The sequence below is a fragment of the Gopherus evgoodei genome, chromosome 3 (assembly GCF_007399415.2).
Source record: "Gopherus evgoodei ecotype Sinaloan lineage chromosome 3, rGopEvg1_v1.p, whole genome shotgun sequence".
Taxonomy (NCBI): domain Eukaryota; kingdom Metazoa; phylum Chordata; order Testudines; family Testudinidae; genus Gopherus; species Gopherus evgoodei.
The window spans coordinates 15,738,644-15,766,025 of NC_044324.1; the positions used below are offsets into that span (position 1 = coordinate 15,738,644).

At 45.5% G+C, this 27,382-nt stretch overlaps 1 protein-coding gene across 4 annotated transcripts in view; it reads left to right on the forward strand.

The window, feature by feature from the left end:
* EXTL3 (exostosin like glycosyltransferase 3) overlaps positions 1–27,382 on the forward strand; it is a 242,982-nt gene that overhangs the window by 26,276 nt on the left and 189,324 nt on the right. For 2 of the 4 annotated variants that reach the window (XM_030555171.1, XM_030555175.1), the window contains exon 1: positions 11,072–11,315. The exons of the other annotated variants lie outside the window; for them this stretch is intronic. The gene's annotated coding sequence lies outside the window, so the exon portion shown is untranslated. Of the gene's footprint in view, positions 1–11,071; positions 11,316–27,382 lie in introns of those variants that run through there. 4 annotated transcript variants of the gene reach the window in all.

Below are 27,382 nucleotides of genomic sequence, written 5' to 3' on the forward strand. Positions count from 1 at the left end.
TATTCTCCAGAGTGCTGATTTCACATTCCCCCATTGGTTTTGTATGTAAGTGGGGTTTCCATTGTATTGGTTTACAATTAGGGCTGTCAAGCAATTAAGAAAATTAATCATGATTAATTGTGCAATTAAACAATAATAGAATACTGTTTAAGTATTTTTGGATGTTTTCTACAATTTCAGATGTATTGATTTCAATTATAACACAGAATACAAAGTGTACAGTGCTCGTTTTATATTTATATATATTTTTATTACAAATATTTGCACTGTAAAAAACAAAAGAAATAGTATATTTCAATTCACCTAATACAAGTACTGTAGTGCAATCTCTTTATCATGAAAGTTGAAATTACAAGTGTAGAATTATGTACAAAAAACCCCTGCATTCAAAAATAAAACAATGTAAAACTTTAGAGCCTACAAGTCCACTCAGTCCTACTTCTTGTTCAGCCAATCGCTCAGACAAACAAGTTTGTTTAAATTTGCAGAAGATAATGCTGTCTGCTTCTTGTTTACAATGTCACCTGAAAGTGAGAACAGGCATTCAGATGACGCTGTTGTAGCTGGCGTCGCAAGATATTTACATGCCAGATGTGCTGAAGATTCATATGCCCCATGATGCTTCAACCACCATTCCAGAGGACATGCGTCCATGCTGATGATGGGTTCTGCTCAATAACAGTCCAAAACAGTGCGGAGCGACACATGTTCATTTTCATCATCTGAGTCAGATGGCACCAGCAGAAGGTTGATTTTCTTTTTTCGTGGTTTGGGTTCTGTAGTTTCTGCATCAGAGTGTTGCTCTTTTAAGACTTCTGAAAGCATGCTCCACATTTTATTTCTCTCAGATTTTGGAAGGCGCTTCCGATTCTGAAACCTTGGGTCGAGTGCTGTAGCTATCTTTAGAAATTTCACATTGGTACCTTCTTTGCATTTTGTCAAATTTGCAGTGAAAGTGATTTTAAAACGAACAACATGTGCTGGGTAATCATCTGAGGCAGCTATAACATGAAATACACGGCAGAATGCAGGTAAACCAGAGCAGGAGACGTACAATTCTCCCGCATGGAGTTCAGTCACAAATTTAATTAATGCATTATTTTTTTAACAAGAGCCATCAGCATGGAAGCAGGTCCTCTGGAATAGTGGCTGAAGCATAAAGAGGTATATGAATCTTCAGCGCATCTGGCACATAAATATCTTGCAACACCAACTACAACAGTGCCATGCGAATGTCTGTTCTCACTTTCAGGTGACGTTGTAATTAAGAAGTGGGCAGCATTATCTCCCGGAAATGTAAACAAACTTGTTTCTCTTAGCACTTGGCTGAACAAGAAATAGGACAGAGTGGACTTGTAGGCTCTAAAGTTTTATATTGTTTTGCTTTTGAGCGCAGTTTTCTTTTGTTCATAATTCTACATTTCTAAGTTGCACTTTCACGATAAAGAGATTCTGCTACAGTACTTGTATGAGGTGAATCGAAAAATACTATTTATTTTTATCATTTACATGAAAATATTTGTAATAAAAAATAATATAAAGTGAGCATTGTACACTTTGTATTCTGTCTTGTAATTGAAATAGATACACACCTCTACCCTGATATAATGCGACCTGATATAACATGAATTCGGATATAACGCGGTAAAGCTGCGCTCTGGGGAGCAAGCCTGCTTTACCGCGTTATATCCAGCAGCGGGGCTCGGGCAGCAATTTAAAGGGCCCGGGGCTACCTGCAGTGGCTGGCGCCTGGGGCTCTTTAAATCACTGTCAAAGCCCTGCTGCCGCTACCCCTGGGCTCTGACAGCGGGTCTTGGATGGCATTTTAAAGGGCCTGAGGCTCCAGCTGCTGCGGGGAGCCCTGGGCTCTTTAAATCACCGTCGTAGCCCTGCCGCTGCTACCCCGCCGCTACCCTGAGATAACGCGGTAAGATTTTTTGGCTCCTGAGGACCAGGGTAGAGGTATATCGGGGTAGAGGTGTAGTTGAAAATGTAGAAAAACATCAAAAATATGTAATACGTTTCAATTTATATTCTATTGTTTAACAGTGTGATTAATCACGATTAATTTATTTGAGTTTAATTCGTGGGAGTTAACTGCGATTAATCTACTTACAGCGTTTAATTTACATGTCAACAGAGAGACAGGTGAATACACCTCTTTGTCAACTCTGCCTTGATACAGACTTAAGGAACTTATTTTCAGTATAGATACGTGCCTCCTTAGCTAATATCGCCATAGATTTCAGAACGACGTTAATGATCAGCTTTTGTTTAAGACCTCACATGATATTCTTTGGTGAACAAGATTGTACAGACCAAGATCAGGATATTCTTGTAGTTGGCATTGAGGGGTCTAAGGGGTCATGCCTGAATCTTAGGTCCAGTCTTCTGTCCATTAGAACTTGCAGGAGGGGGGGTGGGGTTCCCACTATTAACCCTTCTTGACTAAAATTATTAATTTTATTTATTACATACATATAAAGTGTAACAATGTAAATAAACAATGTAGGTTTCCTTTACATTTTAATGTAAACAATTGTAATGATAGAAATACCTAGCAATATGCATGCAAATAAATGCTTCAAGATCTTTCAAACCAAACAGTTTTAGTAAAACTACACTTTAAAAATACGTTGAGAGAGCAAAATGTGGTGTTCAGACAGGGAAAACGCTGTGTCTAAATGTACAGTGTACAAAATTGAACAATAAGCAACACAACATAACAAAATTGTTAAATAACATCATGGTGTTGATTTTAAAACAAAATAGTTGTCCAACTTTGAACACTACACTGTTTTAATTTTTTTAGTGTAAAATCTGAATTTCTGTGCTGTGTAAGTAAAGACCCAACCCTATTGTCTTCTAATTAGAAAAGAATAAAATATTGTAATTAAAAATCCAAAATAACAATTATAACACACTGAGGCAATGGGTACTCATCCGATCTGGTAAAGGGGAATCCAGACTTCAAGTACGTGTTATCATATTTTCTTACCACTTTCTTTCTTTTTTTTTTGTCTGGCTCATTTTATGTAGCTGTAGATGGTCCGGGACTTCCATTATCTTCTCCACCAGTGCACTCTTTTCGTTTTTTAAAAATAAATCGATCCATGTCAGATTTGAAATATAGCTTGCTGTTTTTTACAATTGTAAATGGAGGACTGTGTCTGAGTTGCTAAGTTACCTTGCAGTGAAATGCACCATTGTACTCACGAGAATTAATCTTGACATACTGCAGCTTATTTCTTTAAAAGAAGTTTTTTCTATACTCTGACATATACAGCTCAAAACATTACATTATTGTAGCTTTTTGCTTAGATTACACGAGTCACGTGGAGTTAAAAGTTTACTAAGAGCTTAACTGGAGAATGCAGTTGTGCCAGTGGACCACCTGGGACTGTGTCATGGCCTGCCTTTAGGCTGCGGCCCACCGTTTGGGAGCCCCTGCAGTAGAGAACCCTTCAGTCCTGCAAGGTGCTGAGGGCTCTCAAATTTCGCCGAGTTCCCTGGAATTTGAGGTGATTGCAACCTCACAGCATTGGGTCTTGTGGCCCCCTCCAGCAAAGCATTGACTTCAGTGGGATTCCTCACATGCTTTACATTACATGTGTGCTTAAGTGCTCTGTGGGATGGGGGCCTAAATTAGCAGTTTTCAGTCACTATAAATCATGTTCCAGGTTAAATGACGTGCTTCGGTAGGAGGTGGTAGTACTCAAGCTGTATGCTTTGACAGAGCGTGTAGATGTTTTGGTAGCAATACGTCAAAATAAAATGAACATCAGCTTGTTGTCTGAACTGCATTAGACAGCAGCGCTTTAAGTTGAACAAACAGCTTGAACGAGTTGAACAAGAGCTGGGCTGCTCTTTCCTACCAACGGTTACCAAATGCCTCTGTATTTATAACTTAGCCATCTGCGGTAGGGTGGAGTTTGGGGGTTGGGGAGTTACTCGGATGTCCCCTATGGACATTCCTTCAAGGGTATGTCTGGAAAACTTCAAAGTGTGTGTTTTGAGGGAGGAAGGGAAAGGAGAAGTCTGGCCTGCACTGACGCACAGAATTTAAGGGAACTATAAGAAATAGAGCAGGCCCTTAGAGTGGTGGGCTCACTGAAGCGAATTAGCCCCAAGCATTGTTCCTTCTCTTTTACTGCTCCAAAAGGCAGCCTCAAGTGTTCTGCAGCACTCAAGTGTTTGGACACTGAGCCCTCTCAAATTGAAGCTTTGCAAGGGTAGGTTGCTTCTTGCTGCTGTCAGTACCACTTCATTAGTGTTTGCTGATATTTCCAGGTGTACAACAGTCTGAAAGCTGCTTTGGTTATTTATAATGGAGTGTGAGTGAATTTTTGGTGCGTGGTGAAAGATTTTTGGACTGAGAGCTCTGAAGTCCTCTGAAGAGCTCAAATTCACCACAAACCGTTCCCTCCCCTAAGACCTGGGTGAGCATAGCGAAAGGTCCATATCTGGGAGTGAGAAGTAGTTCAGTCTTCATGGTCTAGTGACCGTCAGTCATTTAGCTTCTCTGATACTGCCATGAGGTGGCCAATTGTGATCGTGTATATTTGTCTACTAATGGTCAGGTGGTAACAACTTTCAGTTGCTAGTGACCTGGTCCCAAGGAGAAAAGCTCTATATTGCATTACCAATCTCCTGAGCCATCTGGTCCCTTAACGGCTTACTTCTGACCACCTGTCTCATCCCTTTTTGCTTATTTAATTGTTGCTTCAGTATGGAAATTACCCTTCTAAACATTGTGGCTCTCATTAAGCTAATATCTCAGTGCAGTTATGTAAATACAACAGAATAATGTAGCTTAATGGAGTTATGTAAAATGTAATAAATTGTTAATGCCTTGTGCAACAATGTGATTTGATATACTTTTCCTGTAACCCTCAATATTTAGTTTTAAAGTAAAACCTTCTTCACAGACTATTATCTCATGATTTTCCATCTTCAAATCACCAGGTACAGTAGGAGACAGAAGCTTCAATACATATCTGTCTCTCTGTTAACAAGGGAACATTTGTTTCTCTTCCCCACCCATCTTTACTAACAGGCAGTATCCTTTAGCATCCAGGAGTCTTAGCAAAAGCTTTCATATTGTAAACATTCCGTGTTTTGTGGACATGATCAGGATTCTCATGTGCAGCATTTCCAATTCCACTTCCTCGCTCTTTGGATTGCAGCCCAAGTTCTGTGTTGGGTGAGGCCATAAATCTGGATTGGAAGCTGAGAGGGGATAGACAGCATTCCATTACACCTGTGGCTCTGAGATATTCCAATTTTCAACGACTTTTTATATTTGTTACTTTTTCCAGCATGGTATAGGTATTGTCATTCGGTGTTTCTCTGCCCTCTGGACTTTACTGTGCTGGTTTTTTGGGCAGTGATGACTCTGTGCTATTAAAATACTTAACTTTATACGCAGCAAAGAATCCTGTGGCGCCTTATAGACTAACAGATGTTTTGGAGCATGAGCTTTCGTGGGTGAATACCCACTTCGTCAGATGCATGCATCTGACATGCATCTGACGAAGTGGGTATTCACCCACAAAAGCTCATGCTCCAAAACGTCTATTAGTCTATAAGGTGCCACAGGATTCTTTGCTGCTTTTACAGATCCAGACTAACACGGCTACCCCTCTGATACTTAACTTTATACAATATCTTTCCTGCCCCGGGGATCCCTTCACCTACCATTGAAATGTTGCTACATATGCTGCAAAACCTGGCAGCTGTTCTAATAGGGCATTCTGTGCCACCACATAGAATGAAGTAAAGAATAACTTGTATCCCCTAACAACTACCATAGGAATTTCAATAGAATGTAATTATCTAAATTAGAATTTGGTCAGACATCAAATTAACACTTCTTTTTTGTGAAGAGTGCCAAGGGATTCTTAATGGCCAGAAATATTCAGGATCTCAGCAGGATCCAGGGTTCAGCAGCACAGTGCTCCTGAGCATCATGCTGAGGCACTGGTTTCTATAAGCATTTAGGGATGCATATTACCTATTTAATTCCCTTATCATTTCCTGCAGCACCTTGGGTTTTCTTTAGAATCTTCCTATGCAAGTACTGAGCAGCCTGGTTGAAGACTGAGATTTAATACCACAAACAGCCGTTAAGACATCTACCTGCAAACATATCATGAGGTCGTTTAATTCGCGCAAATGGTCACGGCCTGGGTGCTATCTCTTCTAAAAGAAGGCAAGTTTTAAAAACACAGAATCAGTTAAAATGATAGGAAAGAGACCAACCTACTGGCTATTGTAGTGGAGGGTGTGTGTGTGAAAACTTCGATTGCTGCTGCCTTGAAGAGCAACAAATGCATTTCAGGATTCATCTCAGGCTGTGGGATGGTGCCAAGAATCCATAGCACTGACCTGTATCAAATCTTCTAAATAGCCACTCAGAGTAACCTGATGTGCTTTCTAGTGGGGAGGAAATACCAGTACATTAGATGTGAGAAATGCTTAGAAGACTGGCAGTAAATGAGATGGGGGAGGTCTGGCCATGGGAAAGGCAGAGAGGTAAAATGGACAGAGTTGGAATACAAGAACAGAGAAGGGGGATACAAACGAGATAGGGTTCATCCCATCAGAAACTGCAACTCTCAATCCCAGGTCCACTTCCAGGCTGACAAGAAAGGTTCCCAGCACAAAGGTCACTTTTAGATTTAAAACAGACAAACGAACAGAAATGCAATTAGCAAGACCAAAAGATTTGTTTTAGGCTAGAAAAGGTGCTAACATGACCCCTGCACTAAATTTTAACACCCTTTTTTTAAATCACTGATGGAACCCTTCACCCAGTTGGATACAGTTCTGACGTGAAAATCTTGTGAATACTGCTGGGTAAAGGACCAATAGCTTTGAAAGTGGAATGGAGTGCGAGCTGGGGATACTTTCACCATGCCACTATCTTTATTAGAGGTGTACTTGGAATGTTGCTGATGTCCTCTCCCTATGCATGAGGCAGACGAGCAGCAGCTCTATGCTGTGCAGGTCAGAGCAGAGAGAGCTCCATCCGGATGGATTGGAAGTACTGATGCCTTAATAGGGATAAGAATGGTAAGAGAACTAAATCAGAGCTGCTCTTCCCTAACTGAAATGTACATCATAATCTTGGCAGAACTCAATGAAGGAATGGAGAGATTTGCCAAGCTGCCTGCTTTTCCTGAAAGCTCACTGTTTTTGTGGGGGTTTGGGAGATCAGTTCTCTATTTCTTTTTCCTTCTCTGCTAAGTCCAGAAAGGAATGTATCAGTTTGGAAATTTCATGAGAGAGAAGCATAGACTGAGCATAGCATTGGGAGCCAGATTGTAAAATCATTGGGGTAGGGATCGTTTTTTGTTTTGTCTGTACAACACCTAGCACAATGTGGACCTATCCCGTGACTGGGGCCCCTAGCTGTTGCGGCAATACAAATAATAAACTCCGACCTTCTGATCCAAGCTCTATCACATCTTCCCTCTGTGGGCTTGAGAAATCTCTCTGCCCACGAAAGCTTATGCCCAGATAAATTTGTTAGTCTTTAAGGTGCCACAAGGACTCTTCGTTGTTTTTGCTGATTCAGAGTTGTAGCCATGTTAGTCTGTAACTTCTCTGCCTCAGTTTCTCCTTTTGTAAAATGCTAGTAGCATCTGTCCACCTCACAGAGATGTCCAGGGGATGGATTAATTGTTTTCGTTAGGCACTTTGAAGATGTCTAGCTTCACCGAGTGGGAAGAGGGGAATTCCAAAAGCATGGTAACTATGGAAGAATTGCTGTACCAGATCATTCAGAGGACTATGCTATAATCCTTGGTTTTGGACAGTTATGAACTAAACAGATTAGAGGGGAAATTTCTTCTTCCTCCAGCCAGTGGGTGGCCTCTGCTTTGAAGCATGTATCACTTATACTTGATAAAAACGTACATTCCTACAAAAGTGTAATCCTCTTTTGGAAGCTTACTTTGAACCTCTTGTATTCTTTAACTATTTGAAAAAGTTTCAAATACTGCATACAAGTTTTGCAAAGTGTACTCAAAACTTTACATGCTGTACAGTCACTGAACAACCCTTTTTTAAAAAAACAGTCAGGAAATTAGAAATGCTGTGGTGGATATGGTTATGAATAGGGTAAAGGTGGTGGAAAAGAGTGAGCACAGACAAAGGGGTGTGTATGTGCCCAAGAGAGGATGCGTGGGTGTGTTCATTAGCCCGGGTGACATCTTGCCTAGGAGGTAACATGTAATGCTGTCATCGTCTGTTGTCTTCTTTCTGGAAAACATGGTGATGCACAATTTCCAAGAAATTTTAAACCTGCAATACATCTTCTGTCCCTTCCTCTGTGCAGCATGCTCCCCATTTGTAAGAATGAACTTCACCCACATAACCAATAGAGAGACTTCCACCTGGTGTAGTTGTTTACACCGGTGGAAAGTGAGTGTAAAACAGTACCGCTGGCATGAATGGAGAATTTGATTTGGTTGCATTTTACCACCATTTTGCACACATGTAAATGACTATAAAAGTGCAAGGCAGTGGAAGATTGGGCCTGCCCTCTTCAGATTATACATTTTCAATTAATAATTTCTGTGTCATGTTGTGAAGACTCTAGGATTTCCACTGTGTTATGGTTAGAAATTTATTAACTGCAGTTGTCAGCCTACACCTCTGGAAGAGGTAAAACCCTAATCCTGTACTATATGCTCAAGCATCCCTTATCTGACCAAATCTGTCAGTGTATGTATTCTGGGGTGAGAGATTTGATTCCAATGGGTGTGAGCCTTTCAAGAGACATCAAAGCTATATTATATAATATGCAATTAGTATTTAAATGCATGAGGCCAGTAAAAAACAAAGTACTGAATCTCTGTACAGACTGACATAATCTACTTTACAAACCCTTCTTGCTTAAAAGGTAGATTCAATTTTTAGTCTTTTTTCCCCCAACATTCTGTCTCTTAATCCCCAACTCCTGTGCTCTGTTCTGGTCCCCTAAAGGATTGCCACATTTCCTAAAATTTGCACGATTATCCTGATTTAAACACCCTGCTGTTGTTAAACATGACTGGTCCTTATTTACAATGTCTGCGAAGGTATGTTTAGCATCATGTTAACATTACTCCTTCTGGTTGAAGCTTGACACAACCTAGTTTTTAGTGAAGATGAGTTGACTGACTGGTGTGCTTTAGATCTTGCAGGTAGGGTTGCAGACAGTTCAAGGCTGTTGCAGTGTTTTTCATGATGCGACAAGATCATCCTTCATGGGATACTGCAGAATAGGGTTACCTTCCCAGAAGTCTGGAATGCCATTCATAGTGTAGACCAGTGATGGCACACGACCATCATTTTTTAAAGTGTTACAGAAGTGCACGGTGACTGAATTACTTGGGTTAGAAATCTCAGAATGGATCCTTGTTGGTTAGGAACTACTCTTTCACCAGCTTGACCCATTGTGAGTGAGTGGCCCGTGATTGATTTTTTTTTCTGCAGGTCCATGGCTGGTGACAGAAAAAAGGTTTCCCACCCCAGAGTCTGCACCCCCTGCCGGAGCCCTCACCCCCCCTGTGCCCCAACCTCCTGCCCCAGCCCTGATCCCCCTCCTGCCCTCTGAACCCCCCAGTCCCAGCCCGGAGCACCCTCCCGCACCCCAAACTCCTCATCCTCAGTTCCACCTCCAGCCAGAGACCTCACACTGCCTCTGCTCCTCAACACCTTGCCCCAGCCTTGAGCCCCCTCCCACATCCTGAACCCCAAATTTCTAGCCCAACCCCTGAACCTGCACCCCCAACCCAGAGCCCATACCTCCTCCCACACCCCAACCCCCTTCCTCAGCCCGGAGCCCCCTCCCATACTCCAAACCCCTTGGCTGCACCCCCCAGCCTGGAGCCCCCTCCTGCACCCCAAACCCTTCATCCCTAGCTCCACCCCAGAACCCACATCCCCAGCCAAAGCCCTCACCCCCTCCCACACCACAGCCTCCTGAACCAGCCTGGTGAAAATGAGGGATGGAGTGAGGGTGGGGAGAGCAAGCAACAGAGGGAGGGGGGATGGAGTGAGCGGGGGCAGGGCCTTGGGGAAGAGGGGAGCATGGGCATGGCCTCATAAGTGGGGTATGGGTGGGGCCTTGGAGGAGGGGTGGGGCAAGGGTGTTCAGTTTTGTGTAGAAATTTGGCAACCTGGCTATGCAGTAATTATGACATTGGTGCTTTAGGTCAATGTTTGAAGGGTAAGATTGGGGGGTGGAGGGGAGGTTGTCTGTCTGACCATAACCCACCAGTCAGTGTGTGTTAAGCGGCCTGGTCTGTGCCAGATCCACAGAGTAAATCTGCTTATAACCCTGTTACAGAGCCTGGCTCTCCAGCTCAGACTGTATCAGTTTGTGATTTTTAGCTCTGGAGGTCCTTGGTTCAATCCCCAGCAAAAGTCAAGATGGCAGTTGGCGAATAATAGCATGGACATAATTAGGGAATACTAATGCAACCCACTGAGGAACCTGGATGTGTGGGGTCATTCCCTGCTATTGGGTGGGAAGCTCTTGTTTACAGAGCCCTGGGAAAAGTAACTTTTCTGGGGCCTTTAGTCCAGTCATCTTCTATGAACTGGGCTGGGGCCCAATAGAAAATGCAGGGGCGGTTGATCAGGGCCGGGAAGGGTACAAAGCGCCCCAGCCTGGGTCCTGAGGACCCCAAGGGTGAGCGCTGGGGTGGGCAATTAGAGCAGGGCTGGTGATGAGGGGGGTGGGGCACTGGGGTAGGAGGGGACAGGGTCACGAGGGGTTAGGATCGCTGGGGGCGGGGAGGAGTGGGGCAGCAACTGGCTTTGAGTTGGGTGGGAAGGGAGCCGCCACCCACTGCGCCTGCGCAAGAAGTGGGGCAGCGGCTGTTGCTCCTCTTCCCATCCCTCCCCTTCCACAAGGGGCTGAGGAGCGTTTCAGAAGTTCGACAATTTTCGTCAGTTTCCGGAATAGACGGGCGTCACCTGCTGCTACTCCTTCGGTATTTTCCGTCAAAGCTTCGGCTACTTCCGTACGGCTTGGGCCAGTGTCGTGAATTTCCGTCCAGGCTTCGGTAATTTCCGCTCCTCGATCGGAAATGGCCGAAGACGTGCGTGATCCTGCGGTTTAGGGGAGGGGGAGGACACCGGCCGGCTTCTTGGAACAAACCAACTGTGCCTGGACGGGAGGGGGGGAGCAGGATCGAACGGACGGAGGAGAAGAAGGCGGCAGCAGCTGCGGCTCCCCCCCTCCTTGCCCCGCCCGAGCACGGCGGCGGGGTGAAGGCCGGGGCGGCGCCTCCCTCAGGAGGGCTGAGAAGGTGCAGGAGGTAGGAAGGACCGTACCATGTACCGGGGAGGGGGGAGGCATGGGGTGAAAGCGACTCCGTCCTATTAGCCTCGGATAGGAGCAGATGGGGATGGGGATGGGGATGGGGGGGGCCTGAGGGGTTAATGGGGGGGCAGCTTGGCGGTGGGTTGTCCTCCGCCGTCGAGTGGTACAGTCCTGGGGGTGGGGGCGTCGTTCGAGGGCGGGGCAGCGCCAGGGCCCCGCTGGGACTTGGGGGGGCGATAGGGGCGGGGCAAGGACTGAGTGGGGGTGCACCGGGGTTCAGGGCCAGGGGCTCTGATGGGGGAGGGACACGTGTGGGGGGTGTATGTGTTGGGGTCAGGGACCCTTACAGGGGAAGGGCAAGTGTGGATTTGTGTGGGGGTCAGGGACCTTGAAGGGGATTGGGGGGGGGTAGGGGACCTTGAAGGTGTGTGTGTATGGGGGGGAAGGGGGTCATGGACCCTGATGGGGGGGTGCATGGTGGTGGTGGGTGGGTGATCAGGGTTAGGGACCCTGATGGATGGGGATGTGTATTGGGGTGTGTGTGGATCAGGGTCAGTAACCACTGACTGGGGGGCATGTGTATGTGTGTGGCGGTGAGGGAGGGAGGGGTTCAGGCCCTCATGGGTAAGAGGTGTAGTCAGGGCCGGCTTTAGGAAGTGCGGGGCCCTGGCAGGGATGACTTAAAAAAAAAAAAAGTGGGAAAAAAAGCCTTTAATTTCTTTCATGTATTATTTACTTTCCATAACTATATAAATAAAATTATATATTATGTATATTGCATCATATATGCTGTTGATTGGTTATTAATGACTGCCGTTTCACATGTGTGGGTCCCAGCTGCTCCCTGCCCCCCTCATTGAAGCAGGTGTGCAGGGTTACTGCCCTGGGAACTGCAGGGCACAGGTGGACATGGGGCTGACTGGAGGTAGGGTCTGGCTGCAGGCAGGGCAAGGGGTGCGGGACTGATTGGAGATAGGGGGTGTGTGGGGCAGGCTGGCTTCAGGCAGGGCCGCGGGGGGATGCAGCAGAGGTTGGCAGGGCTGGAGACAGAGAAGTATGAGACTGGCTGGCTTCAGGCAGGGGGTGCAACAGGGGTTGGCTGGAGACAGGGCAGGGATTGCAGGGCTGGTGCGGGCAGCGGTGTGTGTGGGGCTGGCTGGCTTTGGGCAGGGCCACAGGGGTGTGTGGCAGGGGTTGACTGGAGACACGGCAGGGGGTTTGACAGGGACTGGCTGCAGGCAGGGGGTGCAGACCTGGCTGCAGGCAGGGGGAGCAGGGCTGGTGTGGGCAGGGCAAGGGGTGCAGCAGAGGCAGCTGGAGCCCCAGCCCTTTAAATAGCCCCCAAGCTCCCTGCTATCCCAGGGCTTTGGGGGCTATTTGAAGGGCCCCGGGCTCCCCAGCTTCTACCCCGCCCCGGACCTTCTAAATAGCTGCGGGAGCCCTGGGGAATGCATGGGGATGGTGGGGCTCTGGTGGCTATTTAAAGGACCGGGGTGGCAGAGGCAGCTGGAGCCCTGGCCCTTTAAATAGCCCCTGAAGCCCCTCACTACCCCAGGGCTCTGGAGGCTATTTAAAGGGCCGGAGCTCCAGCCAGGAGAGCGGGGCCTCGGGGCTTGCCGCGCTCCGGCCGGGGTTCCAGCCAGGAGAGCAGGGCCTCGGGGCTTGCTGTGCTCCGGCCGGGGCTCCGGCCGGGAGAGCAGGGCTTGCTGCACTCTGGCCGGGGCTCCAGCCGGGAGAGCGGCGCCTCGGGGCTTGCCGCGCTCTGGCCGGGGCTCCAGCCGGGAGAGCGGGGCTTGCTGCGCTCCGGCCAGGGCTCCAGCCGGGAGAGCGAGGCTTGCTGCGCTCCAGCCAGGGCTCCAGCCGGGAGAGCGGGGCCACGGGGCTTGCCGCGCTCCGGCTAAGGCTCCAGCCGGGAGAGCGGGGCCGCGGGGCTTGCCGCGCTCTGGCCAGAGCTCCAGCTGGGAGAGTGGGGCTTGCTGCGCTCCGACCGGGGCTCCAGCCCGGAGAGCGGGGCCTCTGGGCTTGCAGAGCTCCGGCCTGGGCTCCAGCCGGGAGAGCAGGGCCTTGGGGCTTGCAGCGCTCCGGCCTGGGCTCCAGCCGGGAGAGCGGGGCCTCGGGGCTTGCCGCGCTCCGGCCGGGGCTCCAGCCAGGAGAGCAGGGCTTGCCGCGCTCCCGCCTGCGCTCCGCTCAAGGGAGTGGGACCACGGAAGACCCCTGAGCAGATCGCAGCCAGGGACCTGGGGTAAGTTTTAAAAAAATAAAAAATGTATACGGCGCGGGGCCCTGGGAATTGGGCGAATTGGCCTAAAGCCGGCCCTGGCTGTAGTAGTACCAAGGACCTTCGTATGTGGAAGGAGAGGCACTACTGGGCCTGGGGAACCCAGTAGGGATGGGGCTCCTGCATCAGAACTAGTTGGCGAGTCCTGCTGTGGAAGGGTTGGGGGCACTGCCAGCGCTCAGGGTTCCGATGGGTCTGGGGTTGAGGAGGTGGATGGACCAGGACTGTGATGCATTTCAGGCCTTCTGTGTTTTATGTCTCCAAGTAGACCCATCTCCCTGTGTGCTGAACTCAGTTATGCAGTGCACTGGTTTCTGTTGGATGGCTCTCAGGTTCCTAGACTTTGATCCTTCAACTAGTGCATCCAGCTTTTGTGACTGGTACTCATAGGCATCTCCCTGTATTTTTATAGATTTATTTTTAAATAAAAAAATGTGCCTATAAGAAGATAGGAACATAGGTATTGCCAGACTAGTTCAGACCTGAGATTTGTGTAGTTCAATATCCTGTCTAACGGAGGCCAGTGCCAGCTGTTGCAGAGGAAAACATTGTTAACCTCTAGTGGGTATATGTGGGATAATCTGCCCCCAGCATTAGGTTATATCCTGATCTCTAATAGAGATTGGTTTAAGACCTAAAACATGAGGTTTAATATTCCTTCCAGAGTTTTGTAAGCAATAACGTTTATAACTTTAGATAGTCATATTCTTGTTATCCATCTAATTGTCCAACATCTCACTGAAAGTTGCTAAATTCTTTCTCGTCTACTTTCTGTTTCAGTAAGTTTTACAGTCTAATAACCTGTTATGAAAAAGTATTTCCTTTTATTGGTATTGAATGTCCTCTTGTTCTTGTGTTATGAGACTGGAAGCTCAAAAGCTCCTGATCTATCTTCTCTAGGCCGTTTGTTATTTTATATGCTTTTTTAGCATATCCTATCATAAGAACATAAGAACGGCTGTACTGGGTCAGACCAAAGGTCCGTCTAGCCCAGTATTCTGTCTATCGACAGTGGCCAATGCCAGGTGTCCCAGAGGGAATGAACCTAACAGGTAATGATCAAGTGATCTCTCTCCTGCCATCCCTCTCCTGTCTAAAGTACCTAATCCCAGTCGTTTCAGTTTCTCTTCATAGGCGAATTTGTCCATCCCCCTAACCCTTCTCTCTATACAAGGGATTTAGGAGATTGTATACTTCATATTATAACATAATACCACCAGTAGTCTTGACTTAATCCGTGAATTTTAGTGGTGCAGTGCTCGTGTGTTGCTGCTGGCTAGTTACTCTGGCCCTAACCGACCATGGCAACTCAGATGCCTGCATAGTTGAATAATAGGGGTTGGAAACTGGCTACTTCCTCAAGGTCTTGGTTGGGGAAATCGGTACTATTGGGGGAACTGCTAGCCAAGGTATGTCATCATGGAACACCGAGACCAGGCCAAACAGCTGAGGAGCAAAACCATACCGTCCAGAATGCTTGTTTCTCTAAAATTATGATTAGAAACAACAACAAGTGTCTTGTTTTTGTGTATGATAAAATTCAAAGGCCTGATTAGTGCTCTCTGATTCTTTTAAACACTGTCTGGTACAGTATGTACTTACATATCTCAGTAAGTATCTCTGCTCTAAAATTTCCTTTTTGGGTAAATCTAGAAACTGCGTGTGTGTCTCTCTCTCTCTCTATAAAGAGATCTAAATAACTTGCTATCCTGCATTGCTGTTGCTCTCCCATTTAAAAAAAAATAAATCTATTTTAAGGACCTGATCTTGCAAACCTGTACGCACATATGGAAAAGGGTGTTTGTGTAAGCATTTACAGGACTGGGGCCTGAGACAGAATCATCACCAATATATTTTGATTGGTTTGTGGATTTGTGTTGCAAGTCTCTTTAAGACTGTCAGGTGCTCAGCGCAGGGGCCGTGGTTTCTATACACTGTCACTGTTTACCCAATAATGAATAATCATAGGCTATTTTCCCTGTTGGGTATTCTTAACTATTGTGATACGCAAAGGCACAAAAATGTGGGATGTTGTATTTAGAAAGTATTTGTGAGTGGGAGTAGTGGTTAATTTATCTTGGTATTAAATCTGCTGGAGGAGGAAATTTAGAGTGCCCCTCTTTTTTTAACACTGATACAGAGTTTGACAGTCCCATCACTGCATGCAGCTTTTATCAGTAGTCAGTTAAGGCTCTGCTGTTTCTCTCCTCTTCCGTTCTTCACGCCAGCAGCTAGAGTTTACATCAGTTCAGCTCAGTGTTAGAGAGCCTGGAACTGGGGTAATTGACTGCCTTGAGTTCAGCAGAGAGCAGCCAAATTCTTCTGGCAGCTGAACTATTGTGCGAGATAGTCCTTGATTTGAACTTCTCAATATCTCATTGCAAAAGAGATGTTCAAAATGATTCTCTGAAACAGCCTAACTTTGGGAGAGGGAGAATGTTAACAATTTGATGTTTTGCATGTGGGAGTTTGTGTCATAGAGGTAGAGTGAAAGAACCAAGTGCACAAGCTAAAGAAAACAGAATGATCTGTTCAGTTGTCGTGACCCACAGGGCTCATTCTCACAACAAAAAATAAAATGGAATGGGAGTTTTTGAGCTACTGAAATGGGGTGGGGAAGGAGGGTGTTTGCTGTTGCTTGGATTCTTTTAAGTATGGCTCTCCAGGACAGTGAAGACAGAGAATTGTATCTTGGGCAAGGAGGCCTTTGCTTGGCAAGCTCGAGGGGCAGCAGCAGGGTGGGTGGAAATGTAGTTCAGGGACCATGCTGCCTCCCACCCCGACCTGACCCTTTCAGGCTTGGAACCAGTGATATCATTGGACTCTGCATTTCACAAGTTTGAGCCTTTTACTCTTTGCTAATTGGCTGTTTGTCCCTTTCCCAGATGCTCACTGCTGCCAGTCTCATTCTATTCTGTGTAGATTCTTATACCATGGATATCGTTATACTGTTTGAGCCCTGTCTGCTTGCTCTTGGTGCCCACCACGATCTTTCTGCAGTCTCTTACTCTTAGTAACTCAGTGTGCTCATGCCTTTCCCTACTGCTGCCACCAGTTAACAAACAAAACATGTAACTAACAAACAAGTGCTAATTATCAATGTGATAGTTTGTTTTTTATCAATCTGTCGGTCCCTCAACTTTGATCCTTCCTATGCCTGTTTAGATTGTAACCTGTTTGGGGCAGGGACTGGCTTTTTTCCAATAAGAACATAGGAAAGACCATATTGGGTCAGACCAAAGGTCCATCTAGCCCAGTATCCTGTCTTCTGACAGTGGCCAATGCCAGGTGCTTCAGAGGGAATGAACGGAACAGATTATCATCAAGTGATCCTTCCCCTGTCGCCCATTCCCAGCTTCTAGCAAACAGAGGCTAGGGACACCATCCCTGCCCATGCTGGGTAATAGCCATTGGTGGACCTATCCAATGGCTCGGTAATAGCCATTGGTGGACCTTGTTATAGTCTTGGCCTTCACAACATCCTCTGGCAAAGAGTTCCACAGGCTGACTGTGCGTTGTGTGAAGAAATACTTCCTTTTGCTTGTTTTAAACCTGCTGCCTATTAATTTCATTTGGTGATCCGTAGTTCTTGTATTGTGAAGAAAAGTAAATGTTATTTACTCCTCCTCATATCAGCCATGATTTTATAGACCTCTATCATCTCCCCTCTTAATCATCTCTTTTTTCCAAGCTGAAAAGTATGTCTTATTACTTTCTCCTCATAGAGCAGTTGTTCCATACCCCTTATCATTTTTGTTGCCCTTTTCTGAACCTTTTCCAATTCCAATAGATTTTTTTTGAGATGGGGCTACCAGATCTGCACGCTGTAGTCAAGATGTGGGCATACCATGGATTTATATGGAGGCAATATGATATTTTCTATCTTATTATCTATCCCTTTCCTAATGATTCCCAACATTGTTTGCTTTTTTGACTGCTGCTGCACATTGAGTGGATGTTTTCAGGGAGCTATCCACAATGACTCCAAGGTCACTTGATCATTGCCTGTTAGGTCCACTCCCTCTGGGGCACCTGGCATTGGCCACTGTCGGTAGAGAGGATACTGGGCTAGATGGACCTTTGGTCTGACCCAGTATGGCCGTTCTTATGCTCTTATGATCTCTTTCTTGAGTGGTAACAACTAATTTAGACCCCACCATTTTATATATATAGTTGGGATAGTTCATTACTTTGCATTTATTAACATTTGAATTTCATCTGCCATTTTGTTGCCCCCTCACCCAGTTTTGTAAGATCCCTTTGTAACTCTTTGCAGTCTGCTTTGGACTTAACTAGTATGAGTGGTTTTGTATCATCTGCAAAATTTGGCACCTCATTGTTCACCCTTTTTTCCAGATTATTTACGAATATGTTGAATAGTACTGGTCTCAGTACTGACCCCTGGGCGACACCACTATTTACCTCTCTCCATTCTGAAAACTGATCATTTATTCCTACCCTTTGTTTTCTATCTTTTAACCAGTAACTGATACGGTAGAAGACATTCCTTCTTATCCTATGACAGCTTACTTTGCTTAAGAGCCTGGTGAGGGACCTTGCCAAAGGCTTTCTGAAAATCTAAGTATACTGTATCCACTGGATCACCCTTGTCCACATGCTTGTTGACCCCTCAAAGAATTCTAGTAGATGTGTTTGGACAGATCCTTAAAGGATGGGGTGCTGATCCTGATTGGAGTCTTTGGATGCTACTGTGATGTAAATGAATTGTAGGCCAGCTGCATGTAATTTGCTTTCTGAGTATATTTTACAGTTGCTTATTTCACTGGGAAAGCAAAATACATGCATGCACACACGAAGGCCTTTCTAAATGTTGAAGAGCACAAAGTGTTTAGTTGTGATTTTATAGTGCTGTTTCGTGGTGGTTGCCATGATTGTGTTTGGCTTTTGCAGCTCAGCTTCACGCTGCTGCTTGTCACACCAATGAGTCAGATGTCTGGAGAACAGGTGCAAAGCCATTGAGTTCTGGGGTTTGTTAGGATGAGTAGAAGCAGCACCATGTACAGCTCTGCTTCTTGCAGATAATGAATCCCCAATCTGCGTAGGCATAAAAAGCGCTGAGTGCTGGCTGAGCAGGTAGATAGATCTTATTTCACAGCAGACACAGTGCCAGTTGTGAAGTGCAAATTGAAATCACATTTTTGATAAATCATTGCTATTGGTTAATTGAAGTCTGTTATCAGCCAGAGAGGTTTAGTGGCCTGACTGGTCTATTGCAAATGGATTTTGTAAAATTGAGATATTGGAATTCATAGGACATTCCCCACAAAATTACAGCAATTTGAAAGCAAGTCAAATATTAGGCTTAAACTACTCACTATCCCTTCAACATTTTTAGAGGTAAATCCAACACTTATTTGAGAAGGAAGTTTAAAATATCCAGTATTTATGCAACACCTACATGGAATGTGTTGTGCTCCCTCTGCTGGCTTTTGCAGCTAACTGTAGATAACCCGCAATCCCAATTCTCAGAGTTGTATTGATGTGATCAGTGAGTCCACAAAGTGAAATTGACCTCTCTCTCTTATTGGTTAAAGCTGAGTGAAATACCCTGTTTCCCTGCCCCTTACAACTGTCAAGAAAGCAGCATTGCTAGTCAGTTGTGGCCCTTTGGTCTTCCATGGAACAATTATATTTCATAAAAAGTACAGAGAGTTTTTATTCTGAACTGTCTGTTTCACATATGTCCCCAGAATCCTTCCTGGTGGTTTTGGACTTGGATATGCTAGCAGTACAGGTAGCCTGCAGTTCATTTCAATGCATGTATTGTTTGGGCTACCACACGGGGTCGATCTAAGATACACCATTTCAGCTATGTGAATAGCGTAGCTGAAGTCGATGTACTTAGATCTACTTACCGCGGTGTCTTTACTGCGGTAAGTCGACAGCTGACACTCTCCCATTGACTCGGCTTGTGCTCCTCACTCTGGTGGAGTACCAGAGTTGACAGGAGATCACTCAGCGGTCGATTTATTACATCTGTACGAGATGCGATAAATTGACCCCCTGCTGGATCGATCACTTCCCACGGATCCGGCAAGTAGTGTAGACAAGCCTCTCAGGTGCTTGCTCTGACCTGATACTGTAGGACAGACTCTCTTCTCATTGTGTATTTGCCTGTCTATATGCTCTGTCAGTTGATTTATGCCATTTGGAAGTTGTGTTCTTCTCAAACATATGCCAATAAAATCATCATCTATTAATCAATTTTCCAGAAAGTTATCTTGGCCAAAATGTCCAAAAGTGTGCTCTAAACTTGGGTGCCCAATTTGCGAGACCTGGGCCTGATTTTGAGAAGTGTTGAGCATCCACAAGTCAGTCAGATTGGTGAAAGATACAGGTTTGGTATTGTGCTTTGCGGACTGGAGCCCTCTGTTTTAGTGCAGAATAAAAACAGTATGAGTAATGGCAACTCTAGCCTCCATCACACTTTCTCATTCATATGTCCCAGTTATGAACTGGAAGGCACACACCCATGCATTGGAAGTACAATCGATGGAATGAAACAGAGCACAAGAGAGGCTTTTGGTGTATATTACTCTTGGGGGAATTCTGTGGCAAAAAATCTATGTGCAGTATTTTAAAATTCTGCATATTTTACTTGTCAAAATAATACAGTATACTCACTCCAGTTTCAATTATTTTGGTAATTGATTTCAAAATACCTGTCAACAAGTATGTCAACAATACAGACAGCAGCAAAAAAGATTCCCCCAGGAGAGAGTGTGTTCAGGGAACCGCTACAACAACCCAGTTTCAGTTGGGGGGTGCCGGAGGGGGCTGTGTGGGGCCCATAGGGTCCAGACACCCATACTCCCATCCCCCCAGAGCCCAGCTGTGGGTTACTCCCCAGCCCAGACCAAAGTATCCTCCTTCCCTACAGAGCCCAGCTGTGGGGCACTCCCCTCCCTACAAAGCCCAGTCGTGGGGCTCCCCCATCACCACAGAGCACAGCCGTGTGGCAGCCTACAGCCCAAACATCAGCACCCCCAGATCTTTTCCTCCCCACAATTTCTTTACTGTCCCGCCAGGGGGCATGGTATGATGTGACCTTGCCCTTACTCATCCTTTCACAGAGCTGGCTGGGTCTCCCAGGCCCTCTCCTCTCCCTGGGAGAATGAGGATCAAAGACCATGCAGCCTCGAGCCCAGCCAGGCTGGGTGCTCCACTCACTTTGAGCTGCAGAGTCCAGCTGCCCCTTTTTACCCTTCTCTCTTTTGTTGACCTTGCAGATACTGTGGGATAGGGTGGGGAATGACCTTTGGGCCTGGTAGAATTGCAGAGCTATTGCCTGTGGGTATTTAATTATTATCTGTACTTATTTGGTGGGAGCTGCTGTTGGGCATCTCTGCTGTCTTACCTGTTGAGTGCAATATGCACTAAGAGGGTGTGGAGTGGAAACTGCTGACTAGCAGGTGAACTCTGGAAAATGTTAGCTAACACAAGAAAACAAACCTTATAGCCTAAAACTGCTAAGACAGCCAGTAAACTGATGGTGCTTGAGAGCTAAGAGCATATAAAGAGTTGTTAATGTCAAAGCGCTGATGTTTTCGTGTCCATCTGCTGAAAGTAGGTGTGACAGGCATGGCGATTTCCTGCAGTATTCTTGGAAAACCGTGTTTAAGTCTCTTTGGAGTCCACTGTATTAAATGCAAAGTTTATGTATTATTGTGAGCCTGGGTGATCAAAGGACTGTACTGAACAATGTTGCAGACAAGAATGGTCTCTTGGGACGATATGTGTAAAGTGGATTTCCTGAGGAATCTGTGTGAGGAGGTGACTGCGAACTCCCCACCCCTGGTTATGCAAAACCCCAGCCTTTTGAAGCTACACTCTGAGGACGGGACCATTGTCTGCTGATTTTCTGTTTGGGTAATCTGAAGATCAAAGGCACAACATGTAATAAAGGAAAGACTTGGGGTGCTAGTTATGATCTGTGGCTATTATGAACTTATCACCACAGAAAAACCCTTAGAGGGGGTATGAAAGACTGACTCCTATTGGAGTCCTTGTTGGAGTTGGGATGATCTCTGGTAAGCTTACTAGTGTGTGTGTGTAGGTTCTTTTATCACTGTTAATATGTTTTCTCTGTAATGCTTTGGCCTTAAGAATAAATGTGCTTGCTTATAAAGAGCTATGTGGTAACGTATAACTGCTGGTAATTACAGCTGTATATAGCTTTCAAAGAGAATGCAAAGTGCAGACACCGGCCTGGTTGGGCATTCAGAGCATAAGCAGGGAACTGTGCAGCTTGGAAAAACCCTGGTGAGGACAGGAAGGAGAGACTTGTCTCTCTGCCCAGGAGAGGTGATGATTGAGAAGCCTGGAGTGGGACTATGGAGGGGCAATACTTGTGCGGTTGTCTTGAACTACGACAGTAGGCGCTTACCACTCTCTCTAGGCTGATATAGACGTAATTGACAGGTAAGAACATACTCTGACCAGTTTCTGCAAAAAATGTAACACCAGTTTGAACACTGATTTGTTCATGGTTCCCACTTTGAGGAATAGGGCAGCCAGCAGCATGGTGCAGTGCAGTAGACTGAGAAGGCTGACTCCCAGAATGCGGTAATGTGCTATAGTGAACTGGGCCAACATTATTTTCCAATATTAATGAAGATAGTGGTCCCCTGTGCAACCATGGAAAAAGCCATCTATTATTTAGGACAAGTAGTTATTTCTTTCCATAGGCACCTCTTCTGGCAAGCCTTGGGAGCTTGTAAATTCATCTCTCCCTCACAACTTGTGTATCTGAATCTTAATGCAGGGATTGAGGACAATCCAGCTATCGGAAAACCAGCCAGAGAGAATGGCAACTTTCCAGTGCAAATAATTACAGGGGTAGCTGACAATTGGCTTTTCATAAACCTTCTCCCAATAGTTCCCAACAGTTCATCAAGAAACAACAAAAAACTTGGAGGAAAATAAGAATGGTCTGCCAGGTGATGCAGAAAAGAAATCGTAGTTTATCAAATAGGACCAGTGAAGTAATAAAATGGATGTTGATGAGGAACAAACTAGGGAACAGTGTGTAGGAATGTTGTCTACTGGTTAAGGTGGGCGCTAGGATTTGACATGCTCAAATACTATTTCAGTCTGTCTCTGGCATTCTGTGTAACCTTTGGCAAGGTTGTCTGAAAATTCTGCTTCTGACGAATGTGTAAAGAGGGTATCATGCCAAATCAGATGTCAAGAATTATAACATTCAAAAATCAATTGGAGAACACTTCAATCTCCCTGGTCACTCGATTACAGACCTAAAAGTCTCAATATTACAAGAAAAAAAGTAAAAAATAGACTTCAATGAGAGACTGCAGAATTGGAATTAATTTGCAAACTGGACACCATTAAATTAGGTTTGACTAAAGACTGGGAGTGGATGGGTCATTACACAGAGTAAAACTATTTCCCCATGTTTATTTTTCCCACTACTGCTCCTCACACCTTCTTGTCAACTGCTGGAAAAGGGGCATTTTGATTACCATTATAAAAAGTATTTTTTCTCTTCTGCTGGTAATAGCTCACCTTAACTGATCACTCTTGTTATAGCGTGTATGGTAACACCCATTGTTTCATCTTTTCTGTGTATATATATATCTTCCTACTGTATGTTCCACTGCATGCATCCGATGAAGTGGATTTTAGCCCATGAAAGCTTATGCTCAAATAAATTTGTTAGTCTCTACAGTAGCACAAGTACTCCTGTTCTTTTTACCTTACAGGAGAGCTTGGAGATTAGTCAATGTTTGTAAAGTGCTTTCAGATCCTTGGATGACATGCTAAGTTTGCATGTATATTATTTCTAATAATTTTCAAGTTATTACACACACACACACACACACACACAATTTCAGAGACACTGCGCACTCTAATTGTTTCCTCTGTTGCACTTGGATGCTTATTACTTGGCTCTGTATTTTTAGTTAGTGGCAGTGAGGTACAGTACCAAGTCCCTGGGTGGAGGTGTTTGGAAGGGGCATCTGTGTTTAGAATTAAAATCCAGTTGGAGGCGATGGGTAGCTGAAAGCTTTTCACTGAAGGCTCAAACTTTTACGCTGTTCAGGCACAGTAGCAAACTCTCTAGCCCTCCCCTGGATATTAACAGTACCTTACCTCATGGATGATCTTGGTTAGGAAAGTCCTATTTTTAATCCTATTGTCTAATTTCTCCTTCCCTATGACATAGTAAAGATTTTTGTGATAGATGATAACTGTTTTTAATTGGTTAGCATGAGCTTGCATTTCATATAGCAACTTTTAGGCAAATGAGCCCCAAAAGAGCTTCCAGAATTAATTATTATGCCGGTGGCTCTGAAACTTTTTTACTGGTGACCGCTTTCACCTAGCAAGCCTCTGAGTGCGACCTCCTCCTTATAAATTAAAAACACTTTTTTATATATTTAATACCATTATAAATACTGGAGGCAAAGCGGGATTTGGAATGGAGACTGACAGCTCGCGACCCTTCATGTAATAACCTCCAGACCTCCTGAGGGGTCCCGACCCCGTTTGAGAAACCCCTGTATTATGCAAAGTGTGAGTATGCTCTGATTTCCCTCCCAAAACAATCCTGTTGATCCATAGTGGGAAACACAAGATATATGTCAAAACAGAATCATAATTCTATCTTGATATATACCTTGTGATAAATAATACACACATGGACACAGAGAAATCCTTTTGGTCATTGCTGGAAGTGCCCATCTCTGGTGTAAAAAGTGAGAACTATTGGACAAATTCAGTAGATAATGCAGTTTGTATAGACAGAAGTAAAGTGATCTTCCTCTACTAAAACTGCTTTGAAGTAAGGGTGGGTGGGTGGTGGTTATGTTAAGGCTTTACTGTATGTGTATTTTTGTTTGGCAATGCCTTGTGGAGGGGGAGCTTTGTATCCCTCTATGGCAGGGATCTCCAACGTGATGCCATGGCATCCGCCAAGGCATCTATGTGCGCCCGCCTACTGGCCGCTGGATAAGCAGCCGCCGAAATGCCACCGAGAAGCGGCAACACAAGAAGCACCGCCGCTGAAGTGCTGCTGATTTCTGGGCGGCATTTTGGTGGTGCCGCTTCTCGGTGGCATTTTGGCAGCTGCTTGTCTGGCGACCATGCTCCTCAGCTGCTAGTTGTCCGGCGCCTGCCACACAAAAAGGTTGGGGACCACTGCTCTATGGTACCTATATACTGGGGTGGGCAAACTGTGGCCCGGAGGCCACATCCGGCCCTTCAGATGTTTTAATTCAACCCTTGAGTTCCTGCCGGGAAGCGTGGTCGGGGGCTTGCTCTATGTGGCTCCCGGAAGCAGCGGCACATCCTCCCTCTGGCTCCTATGTGTAGGGGCAGCCAGGGGACTCTGCACGCTGCCCCCCGCCCCAAATGCCATCCCCGCAGCTCCCATTGGCCAGTAAATGGGGCCAATAGGAGCTGCAAGGGCAGCACCTGCGGATGGGGCAGCGTACAGAGCCGCCTGGCCTTGCCTCCACGTAGGAGCCAGAGGGGGGACATGCCGCTGCTTTGGGAACTGCTCGATGGAAGCGCCGCCCGGAGCCTGCACCCTGATCCCCTCTCGTGCCCCAACCCCTTGCCCCAGCCCTGATCTCCCTCCCGCCCTCTGAACCCCTCAGTCCTACCCTCCTGGATCCCTGAGCCTGCACCCCCAGCCAGAACCCTCACCACCCCACCTGTACCCTTACCCCATCCCGGAGCCCCCTCCTGTACCCTGAACTCCTCATTTCTGGCCCCACCCTTGAGCCCGCACCCTCAGCCGGAGCCCTCACCCCTTCTGCACCCCAACCCCTAATTTCATGGGAATTCATGGCCCACCATACAATTTCCATACCTAAGGCCAAAAAGTTTGCCCACCCTGCTATATACCCTGATATATCCCCCATTTCCTTTATCTTAGAGATATAGGAAGTCTGTAGTGGAGCAGGGAATTGAACTTGCAGCTCCCAGGTTAGTTCCCTAAGCATTTCCTCTGTAAATAATTATAACTTGGCTTTCATAGTTCAGGAACTGACAGTGGAAAAATTAGCCTTATCTTAACATCAGAAAGAGTTGACATGCTCCAGTCCTCCCATTTAAGTCAGTCCCAGCACTGTTGTTAATCTCAGTGGGAGCAAGAAGGAGTGCCTATTTAGGTGTGTGGTGGTGCTTCTAAAGGCAGTTTTCTTTCAGCTACAGGGGTAATTTAGCAGGGCTGTGGAGCTCAGTACATCTGACTTGTCACAAAGAATGGATAAAAATGGTTTGTCATGCTACACAATTATGAAGGGTACCAAAGAGCAGGACACTGTCATTCTGTTCCGCAGTCACATGCTTCTGTATAAAACCGAGGTTTGTACTCCTGTGGCTAGACATGCATAGTTCCCGTTAATGTGAACTGGAGTTAGCACAAAAAGGAGAAAATACCCCTTTTGAAGACTGTTCTGCTATTTGACAATAAAATGTCTCAAGTATCTGGTATTGGTACCAGAGGCTTGTCCACTTGTTTTATTGCAAGATTGTATTCTGAGACCGTTTCTGTTACGAGCTATGAAATTAGTAATCTCCATTATTTCCCATAAATGGAAAGGAATGTCTTCATTCCAGCCCAAGTTTAATTGCAGACTAGATCTGTTTTGAGAACTGCATGGAATATGTTTCTTAATTTAGGTGGCAAATTCAGACGTCTCTTTATACACATTGGGGAGGCGAGTGGGAAGTTTGGGAGTTCAGTTAATTTCAAATACACTGTACACTTTTCCATGCTCGCTATTTATCTATTCCATGTGCTCTGGGTACTCGGATCTAAATTATTTGGCTAGTAATGTGAGCTTTGGAGTTCTGATTCTGCTCACTAGTTTCAACTAACATTAAAAAAAAGTCAAGGTGTATTATTTTTACTTTCAGATTTTGCTTTCTGTTCGTTGTTTGCAATGAGTCATTGCAATCTTGAAGTGCAAGTCTGTTTACTTACCATTCTTTGCTTGGCTTTCCTTCCAGAGCCCAGCTCCTAATATTCTTCACAAAGAATAGAATTGAAGCATTTAAAAAAAAAAAAAAAGCATATGTGGGCTATTCCTTTGCTCACAATATATATTGTATTATAGCTCTTCTGTTAGCAAAAGTTAGTGTTACATTTAAATTGGGACTTTGATAGATGCATAACTCTCCAGAACATTCTCTTCTGGGTCTCATTTCAGAGGGGAATTTTCATGCCTGGTCTCATTTCAGAGGGGAATTTTCAGAAAGTTTGAGGGAAAATTCTCATCTTGTATTTTTGAGTGATTAAAAAAATATACCTTTCCCCATGCCCTTACTCAAAAATATTATGTATGTGAACAGCCCTTATTGAGAAGATAGACCTTGGCTTGCCTTGGAAAATTACTTACAAACAAAGAGTTAAGCTGAAATACCATTTCCGAGCATGCTTAGTGGCCATCTTCTAAGAGTTAAGCAAAGCCTTCCGAAATCCCCTTCCTTGGTGACTGTGCAGGACACAGGGTTACAGTCAGGCTGGTCCCACAGGCTACTGTTGGGGTGATGTGCTGGAGATGTGCAGGAGGGAGGTTAAACATGCTTTGCACATTATAACAAAATTGCATTTGTCTCTGTTGCTGCTGTCTTAGCCCACATCCAGACTACCCCACCGTATCGGCGGGTTAAAATCGATTGCTCGGGGATCGATATATCGCATCTAGTCTAGACGCGATATATCGATCCCCGAGCGCGCTTACATCGATTCCGGAACTCCATCAACCCGAACGGAGTTCCGGAATCGACAGGGA